This window comes from Ctenopharyngodon idella, chromosome 13, assembly GCF_019924925.1.
Source record: "Ctenopharyngodon idella isolate HZGC_01 chromosome 13, HZGC01, whole genome shotgun sequence".
NCBI classification, from domain to species: Eukaryota; Metazoa; Chordata; class Actinopteri; order Cypriniformes; family Xenocyprididae; genus Ctenopharyngodon; species Ctenopharyngodon idella.
The window spans coordinates 35,029,375-35,038,530 of record NC_067232.1 but is presented as its reverse complement, the minus strand read 5'-3'; the positions used below and the strand labels follow the sequence as shown (position 1 = coordinate 35,038,530).

At 42.6% G+C, this 9,156-nt stretch overlaps 1 long non-coding RNA gene across 1 annotated transcript; it reads right to left on the bottom strand.

Moving 5' to 3' along the window:
* Positions 1 to 3,483: 3,483 nt before the first annotated feature.
* On the bottom strand, positions 3,484 to 5,096 carry LOC127525274 (uncharacterized). Its single transcript, XR_007933298.1, has 2 exons — positions 5,016 to 5,096; positions 3,484 to 4,293 (listed from the first exon to the last, which is right to left on the bottom strand). It is a non-coding gene; the product is annotated as an uncharacterized LOC127525274 (long non-coding RNA).
* Positions 5,097 to 9,156: the final 4,060 nt, after the last annotated feature.

Below are 9,156 nucleotides of genomic sequence, written 5' to 3'. Positions count from 1 at the left end.
TTTTATCAAATGAGAAAATTGTATGGCTAAAAATGCATGCTAGACGTAGGAAAATTAGTCAAATATTATGATTTTTCCGAGAGAAGGAACGTTGAGTGTCATAAGACTTAAGGTCGTAAGGGAATGAGTTGAAGAGAACTGCGATGTAGGGATGTTGTGTGAAAGCGGTGTGTGCGTGTGTGAAATGTAAGCAGACAATAGATTGTAGGCTGGAGGAAGCAGACAGAAAGGAAAGAAGGTCGATGCCAAAAGAATTGGCATGTAGGGAAGGAGAGAAGTGAATATAACTGATAAAAAGTTCTGTTTTTCATCCATTAAATGGATGCATGACATTAGATGTCTAGAGAACTACTATTTATATAATAATGGTTGAAGGAGAAAGCAACTATAAGGCTGTCGGTACAACCTGGTAGTTGAGATATGGGTAAAATAACATTGTGGTTCTGCAAAATAGTAGAAACCATATTGATAATATGTTTTGCATCTGCAGACTAACTATTTGATAGAGACATACAGGAAAAGTAGCTATGATGAAGAGAAATATAGCAGCATGTTTGGTTTTTTATGGTCAAAATGAAGGGAGTTTTAAATGGCAAAAATGAGACTGCCAGTTGTAACAGAGACTTGACCTGATTGGAAATTTGTAATTTGTAAATTCTCTGATGTGGACACAGTTGATGAAGACACAGTTGTTTATTTGAAAACGTATGTCATTTCTGGCAAAGTCTTAAGCTGGGGTAGAGTCAAAAGATAGTAGATAAAGTTTGATGTTAAAATTTATAAAAAGGCAGCCCTGAAATCCTCAGAGTCTCTCTCACTCAAAGTCAGCTAAAAGTTGCTATTTGAGCCTGTGTCATAAGTGATAAGCTATTTATAGTGAAGCACAGTGTTTCAGTCGAAAATCATGGACACAGAGATGCGGAAAGAAATGATTGCCATGAAGAGGGCAATTTGTTATTGAATGTGTCAAAGTAAAACTCAATAAGTATAAAGAGGTCTTTAAAATAGTAATACAGACCTTGAATGATAGAAGTGACTATTTTGATGAATTTCTTCTATGACCAGCAACTTTTTGTCTGATCTTTGTCACCACCATGTGCAGGGCCGATGGCTCTGATTACAGATGTAGCAGAACACTACACTGAATGGACAGTCGTGAGAATTAAATTCACTGAGTATAATCTCAGCACTGATATGTTGCTGCTGAGAAGATGTCTAATGATTTTAGTGATTAAATACTGCTGTCATTAACCTGTCTCCATGTTTTGACACTATTAGGCAGTCCAATGGCTCTGGTGGCTCTTGAATGCAACTTTCCTAAACTCCAGAAAACACCTGGTTCTGGTGAAGAAAACTGTCAAAGATTTTGGAATGGGAAAGAGCGGTTACCAGTGTGCACGAGGTGATTTCTCAATGACGGGTAAGATCCTCTTTGGCCAGACAAGGGACAACCTAAGGAAGGGGGTTACCGCCGCCACTGGGCATCTACCCTGACGGGAGGTGTTTTATGTGAGATGGGTATGAGAGTGGAGCGGATGTCTGTGAGGCCAGCAGCATCATAAAGGGGGGATGACCTGTGAGAAGGTAAAGCAGTCTGCCCCAAAAAATTTTAGAACCAAAACAACCCAGCTGACTTTTGTAAAAAAGAATTATAATGAACAGGCATGCTTTGAGACTGGATAAGAGATCATGTAAAAACAAAGTAAAGAAGTACAGGAAAAAGAATGTGAAGTTTAAATATGTTTTTTTAGATTTAACACCAAAAGCAAACTTTGAAAATGAGCAGGTTCATATTCATGTGTCTAGTGTGAGTGAGTGTGAGGGTGACTGGACTGTATGTTTTGTATGTGTTAGTTTGGGGAAACTATTCTGCCCCTATAGGGTGTGTATATGTGTATTAACCTCTGGAATGAGTGTTTTATCATTACAGATACAATTTTGACAAGCCGACACTTTTGATTGAACCTGATGAAACATGGGACGAGCTTTAAGTGGATTGATTATCCAGCTCTGTCTACTAGTGGTAATTATGACTACTTTTGTCATTTATGATGTTGATTTGAATTACTCTCTGGATTAGTATGTTCAAGTATTTATGGAAAATTGGAATTGTGAAATTGAAGATTGCCGTCCATGGGTTAAAACCCCTTGTCTAAATTCAACTGAGGGTCTGAATTTAAACACTGTCAGCTATGTGTGGTCACAATGCTAAATGTAAAATGTTGTAGACCTGACAGCAGAGAAACAGTGACACACTTGCAATCAAAATTATCCAGAGAGCCCAGTAACATTCACAGTATGAAGGACTGGTGGGAGAACAAAGGAGGATGGGAAGGAACATCATTGTTGTTTGACTATCCTTGATCAAGTCTGTACACCATGACTTGACCTGCTAGACAAACCACTTGATAGCTGTGAGAACGTGTTGTTAGAGATGGCTCTGCCTTCAGAGACAAAACAACAGGCCTGAATTGCGAAGGATAAGTTGTGACCATGGAATGTGAAGTGCTGTCCTCTAATTATTTGGTATAAGCAGATGAGCTTGTGACCCTCACTGGAGCGGGTAAACTGATGACGGAAAAAAATTGTGATCATCTACACAGACGCCAGTTATTGGTTTGGGTGGTAGACGATTTTTGAGGTGCTGTGGTTTGAATTTTTGTTTGTGCTGACAAACTAATGTAAAAAGTTTCTGTTTCTGTAGGAAGTGCTGGAGCAGACACAGGAGATTGGGTGTAATCTGTTATCTAAAAATAACCATGATTCTTCTAACTCTTTACAGAGCATGTTCAGAGGCAGAGAAAGCTGGAGGAAATCTGTTTGCAGAATTAAAGATGGCGTTTAGTTTAGTGTTTGTGGCAAATGTTGTTTAGAGAAACATTTCTCCAGGTTGGAAGACCCCATTTTTGGGAATGGAAGGGGCTAAACAATGAGTGGCATCAACTGAATTGTGTGAACATGACATGTTGAACTATTGTAAAGAAATGATACATTATGGGCTACAAAATAGATCTGTTGTGAAAAGACATTACACAACTAAGATGGTACATGCTATACAGGTATGTCTGTAAAATGAAGGATGCTGTCTTTAGTTCAATAATTGGGCGATGTACCTCAATTTGTTGTTTGTATGAAAATTAGAGATGAAGAGTATAAATGTGATGTAATAACGTAAATTTGCTTGTTTTCAGTTTTTTTTTTTTTTTTGAGAAGATATGCATTTTTACCTTAGTGAAGCATTGTAATAGATGTGATGATTACTTATCAATGAATGATAAAAAGGGGGGAATTGTGGAGGAAATTTTGAGTTTCTGTATAATTTCCATATGATTTTACTTATATGCTTATGGTTAAATGATTTTGTTTTTCTCAGAAGTGCAAGAAATAAAACTTTGAAAGACAATTGGACGTGATTGTCTCTTATGCAGTAAGAGTCCTGGTGATTTTTGCCACAACAAGATGCAAGATAATCAAGCAGACGGGTTACGGGTAGTAGTTTTATTGAGGATTACAGACAGGCGGAAAAAACATCTTCCCTTATCTGTTTTTGCTCATTCACTGCTCCCATTAAAAAGTTTTTTAATGCTCAAAAAGTGGTAACAGAGTGCTTAAGATTTCAGTAAACTAGCTGAATCTTGCACATAACCACGATTACACACAGAGACATGCATGAAGAAGTTCAGAAGATACCATTAAATTTAAGGTAAACGATAAGTGACAGTGAAGATATTCTGATTCAGTTTTATAAAGACAAAGGGGTACATATTCTTTTAACTTAAGGTGAACAAAGAAAGATGGTAAATGAGAAGTGAACAAATGATTAGCAAAATGTTATGAAGTTCTGTGAGGCTCTATTCAGCCTGTATTTCAATTATCTTCTATATAACGTACAGGCCAGCCATCTTCACACTCCAACTCTATAGTACGATTTTGTTTGATCCCCTGAGAATATTTACAGTCTGGGAATTTCGACCAACTTTGTATATTACAAATGATCACATTAAATTGCATGTTGCTCCTAAACCTTCCATTGGGCAGTTGATTAGGTACAGCACAAGCCGCTTTAATTTGAACTTCATTTGCTTGTATAAAGGTGTGAACATGTTTGCATTCGTTGTGTTCTTCAACGATGCGTTGGGTTACAATTTCAGTTGTGCACTTATCCACTTGTATATTAGGATTCCTCATATGGCTGGTGGCGAAATGGGGATAACGTGGTGGTTGACCATGAGTGGAGGATGTCACACACAATAGCAGCAGCAGAATCACAGCAGACTGATGAATCTCCATGACCTGGTGAACAACACATACATCAAAACACCTTCTATTGACATTTGACTTCCTAAAGCAGTTTAGGTGATTAATTAAGAACATACCTAATAAAATAAATGAAAATAAACATTGTGAATGTTTTTGTACATAGACTGTTCCAGTCAGTCCCTTTGTTGTGTTTAAAGGGATAGTTCACCCAAAAATGAAAATTCTATCATCATTTACACACCCTCAAGTTGTTCAAAATCTGTAAAATGTTCTTTGTTCTGTTGAACACAAAGGAAGATATTTTGATGAATGTGTTAATCTGAACAGTTTTGGGGCACCATTGACTTCCATAGTAGTTTTTTTTTCCTACTATGGAAGTCAATGGTGCCCCAAAGTGGCCTGGATACAAACTTTATCCAAAATATCTTCCTTTGTGTTCAGCAGAAAAAAGAAATTTATACAGATTTTGAACAACTTAAGGGTGAGTAAATGATGACAGAATTTTCATTTATAGGTGAACTAACCCTTTAAGTGCTTTTGACTGTACTTTGTTTCCATCTGAACCAAGACAGATTTCTTGTACATCTTTTATTGCTGATTAAAGTTCTAAAGTTCTTAACATTTAAAAGCAAGGTAAATCAGAAACCCCAAAAAATGTACCCCAGAAATTATTATTTTTTCCACAAAAAAAAAAAAAAACCAGCAACGTACATGTTACACAAACATAAAATGAGCTCATGTGAACTGATACTCACAGGCTGCAGTCTATATTCTCGGATAGTAAACCTGTGGCCCGTATTACAATGCACTTTCACAAAGTCCAAGCGAATGCAGTCAGGCAACCTGGTCAACTCCGGCTTTGATGCTCAGGCTATATATTCTTGAGCACTTGCAAATCAGAATGTGACGTTTGCAATGAGCAGCCAATCGTGTGATGCATGAGAGTTGCAGAGTGATATACTTCTCTGGTGAAGATGAAGAGATAATAACCAAATGGTAGAAATATTTTTTGCTGCAGTGAAAGCTTCAGAGAACTACTGGAGGAAAATAACAAAATGTGTCATTACCAAAGTGAATTAATATTGGTCTATAGCAAGGGTAAAATAGAACAAATCCGATTCATTAAAACTATCACTGTAAAAAATTGTCCTGTGAATTTACAGTAAAATTCTGGCAACAAAGTTGGCAATGATTTAATGTTAATTTTACAGTTCTTTACCATAAGCTACATTACAGTACGTTGCTGTAAGAATTCCATGCACTCAATTAAAACTCAAGTCAACTCATTTCATTTGCAGAAGCCATCTGCCTTAAATTGGCTAACTGCTATTTAAACCCATAAGCTAATATTTATAACTATATGAGCACATTATTCCCATGAACTTATTTCATTTGAGTCCACTAAAAAAGAAAATTATTAAAGAAAAAAATAACCAAATTAAATAAAAATCTTTAAAAATGGAACCATCAAATCAGTTTAAATTTCTTACAGATAACTGCTAGCTAACAACAACAACACATGTGCTATTAAAATTAGAGATTCTCACTCCATCAGCAACTACACCGTTTTCGTCTTTAAATAAAGCAACATGCAGCATAATGGGTAAAGCGTACTCGGCAGCAGGTCAGGCGGCTGCATGCTTACATACAATGGCCATCATTCAAGCATACCAAGCCGACCTGCTCGAAGACCTTGATGAGGGTGGGGAAGTTAGTCGAGAGGCTTTTACAGAGCTGCGTAAAGCTACAGATCTGTCTCTCCGCGCTACCAAGGAGACCGCCAAGTCAATTGGGCGGTCTATGGCAGCCCTGGTAGCTACAGAGAGGCATTTGTGGCTCAACCTCGCTGACATGAAAGACAGAGATCGTTCCTTCCTTTTGGACACCCCTATTACGCCGTCTGGCCTCTTCGGCGACTCAGTTAACACAGTCGTCGAGAGGTTTGAGGAAGCCAAGAAACAGGTGGCGGCGTTTCAAAAGTTTCTTCCCCGCCGCTCTCAGGTCCCTGGGGCTGCTGGGCGGGAGCAGCCCCAGGCGAGTACGAGCTCCTCATAGAGGGCGCAACAGAAAATGAGCGTTGCTTCCCGTGCTCCCCCACAGAGAGACTTGTGGGGTGGGGCAGCGCTCACAACCGAAGCCTTCCAAGGGTAAGACGGATCTGAGGACCGTCATTATCCAGCGGAAGGCTTCGGGAAAGAAGCCCTGACGCCAGTGGTGTCAGGCTTCTGAGGGCAGTCCCCTCCGGGGCGAGTCGGTTTCCACCTCATTACACGGTGCTCTTCTATGGAACATGAAGTACAGACTCTCTTGCAAAAAGAAGCTATAGAAAGGGTTCCTTCTCCCAGCAGGGAGTCAGGGTTTTACAGCCGGTACTTCATAGTTCCAAAGAAGGATAGAGGGTTGCGTCCCATTCTAGATCGGCGCCTGCTAAAATCGCTCTGTCAAGAAGCTCAAGTTCAGAATGCTAACTCTGAAACAAATCGTGTCACAAATCAAGTCTGAGGACTGGTTTGTCACGATAGACCTGAAAGACGCATACTTCCATATATCCATCCTTCCTCAACACAGAAAGTTCCTGAGATTCGCTTTCGGGGGGGGAAGCGTAGCAATATCGGGTTCTTCCCTTCGGCCTAGCTTTATCTCCCCGCACCTTCACAAAATGCGTGGATGCAGCTCTGGCTCCCTTGCGACTCCAGGGCATCCGCGTGTTGAATTACATAGACGACTGGTTGATTCTAGCACAGTCAAAAGAGTTGGTGGTTCAGCATCGAGATGCTGTTCTCGCCCACATGAAGCATCTGGGGTTATGGCTAAACGCAAAGAAGAGTGTGCTTTCTCCAGCTCAGAGAACCTCTTTTCTAGGCATAGTTTGGGATTCGGTTTCGATGCAAGCACGTCTATCTCCGGCTCGCATAGAGGCGATTCTCACAGCCGTAAACAAGCTGAAGCTAGGCCAGTCACTCACTGTGAAACAGTTTCAGAGACTGTTAGGTCTGATGGCAGCTGCGTCCAACGTGATACCTTTTGGCCTGCTGTACATGAGACCTTTGCAGTGGTGGCTCAAAACCAAGAAGTTTTCCACGAGGGGAAATCCGTTTCGCATGATCAAGGTCACGCGGCGATGCCTTCGTGCTTGTGTCATGTGGAAAAAAACTTGGTTTCTTTAACAAGGCCCGGTGTTGGGAGCTCCTTGTCGTCGCATAACGCTTACGACGGATGCATCCCTCACCGGCTGGGGGGCGATCATGAGTGGTCGCTCGGCTCAAGGTCTGTGGAGGGGTCATTATCTTTCCTGGCACACAAACCAGTTGGAGATGATGGCTGTGTTCCTGGCACTCAAACACTTCCTCCCAGATCTCAGGGGCCATCATGTGTTGATCCGCACGGAAAACACAGCGGTGGTCTCATATATAAACCATCAGGGGTGTCTGCGTTCGCGCCCCTTATGCAGGTTGGCACACCGGATCCTCCTGTGGGCCCAAGGGAAGTTACTGTCAGTCAGGGCAGTATACATCCCAGGGCGTCTGAATCAGGTCGAGGCAGGGGCTGAGGCCCGGGGAGTGGAGACTTCACCCCGAGGTGGTGGAGCTCCTTTGGGAGCGCTTCGGGAAAGCGGAAGTGGACTTATTTGCGTCTCAGAAAACGACTCATTGTCCTCTGTATTTCTACCTCACACATCCAGCCCCCCTGGGGTTGGACGCTATGGTACCGTCCGTACGCCTTTCCCCCGATTGCTCTGCTTCCAGGAGTTTTGGAGAGAGTGCGCCAGGACGGGGTCCAGTTGCTACTAGTAGCCCCGTTTTGGCCGGGCTGAGTATGGTTCTCAGACCTGATGTCTCTCCTCGACGGCTCTCCCCTCGAGATTCCGGTCAGGAGGGACCTACTCTCACAGGCGGGGGGCTCACTCCTTCACCCCCGCCCGGAGTTGTGGAAACTGTGGGTGTGGCCTCTGAGGGGGCACAGCTCATAGATTCGGGTCTCCCTGCCGAGGTAGTGGAGACCATACTCCAGTCCAGAGCTCCCTCCACAAGGAGGCTTTATTCCCTGAAGTGGAACGTCTTCTCTTCTTGGTCTAGAGAGCGTACGCTTGATCCTTTAAACTGCTCAGTTGGTACAGTTCTGGAATTTCTGCAAGATAAGTTCTCTTCAGGTTTATCCCCGTCTACGCTGAAGGTTTACGTGGCAGCCATTGCGGCTTACCACGTTCCTTTAGAGGGTGCTTCTCTCGGAAGACACCCGTGGGTCACTTGCTTCCTTCGAGGTACTTTGAGGCTGAGGCCTGCGGCACGTCAGAGAGTTCCGACCTGGGATTTGGCCATAGTGTTGGAGGGCCTGTCTACAGCTCCATTTGAGCCCATTAAAGAGGTTCACGAGAAGTTCCTCACTCTCAAAACTCTTTTCCTCCTCGCTATCTCGTCTCTTAAGAGAATTGGAGACCTCCAAGCCCTTTCGGTCTCTCCTTCTTGCCTGGACTTTGCGCCAGGCATGGTTAAAGCTTTCCTCTTCCCTCGGGAGGGATATGTTCCTAAGGTCCCCACTAATGTGGCGGGCCCCATTATGCTGCAGGCCTTCTGTCCTCCTCCATTTCAAGATACAGACCAGGAAAAAACTTAATTTGCTCTGTTGTTCGTGTGTTTCGGGGCCCCACGTAAGGGGCACCCTGCATCCAAGCAAACCTTGAGCAAGTGGATAGTTGAGGCTATTTCACTAGCTTATGAGTCGGCCGGCCAACCGTCACCTCTTAAGGTCCATTGGACTGATTTCACATGTGCTTCACGACGCAATCACGCAGAGATGGTCCCAAAGCGATGGTTCCCTCTCAGGGAACCATGGTTGCATACGTAACCTGAGACGTTCTCAGCTCATCATTGACTGAAACACAGGCTCTACTCTTCA